This window comes from Capsicum annuum, chromosome 11 (genome assembly GCF_002878395.1).
Source record: "Capsicum annuum cultivar UCD-10X-F1 chromosome 11, UCD10Xv1.1, whole genome shotgun sequence".
In the NCBI taxonomy this organism is placed as follows: domain Eukaryota; kingdom Viridiplantae; phylum Streptophyta; class Magnoliopsida; order Solanales; family Solanaceae; genus Capsicum; species Capsicum annuum.
The window spans coordinates 205,988,750-205,989,090 of NC_061121.1; positions in this window are offsets into that span (position 1 = coordinate 205,988,750).

A 341-nucleotide genomic window follows, 5' to 3' on the forward strand; every position below is an offset into this window, starting at 1 on the left:
CATTATTTGAGTATATTTATGATAGGAGGTGTAGGTCTCCTATTTGGTGGTTTGAGGTCGATAAGACTAGATTGTTTTTCCCTGACTTGGTTCACCAAGACATGGAGAAGGTAAAAGTTATTAAAGAAAGACTTAGCACTGCTCAATGTCTCCAAAAGTCTAATGCAAATATGAAATAAAAAGAGTTGGGCTTCAAAGTGAATGATTGGGTGTTCTTGAAGGTGTCTTCTATGACAGGAGTCATGAGGTTTGGGAAGAAAAGGAAGCTCAGTCCTTGTTACGTTGGTCCATACTAGATTTTGAGGAGAATTAGGAATGTTGCTTGTGAGTTTGACTTACCT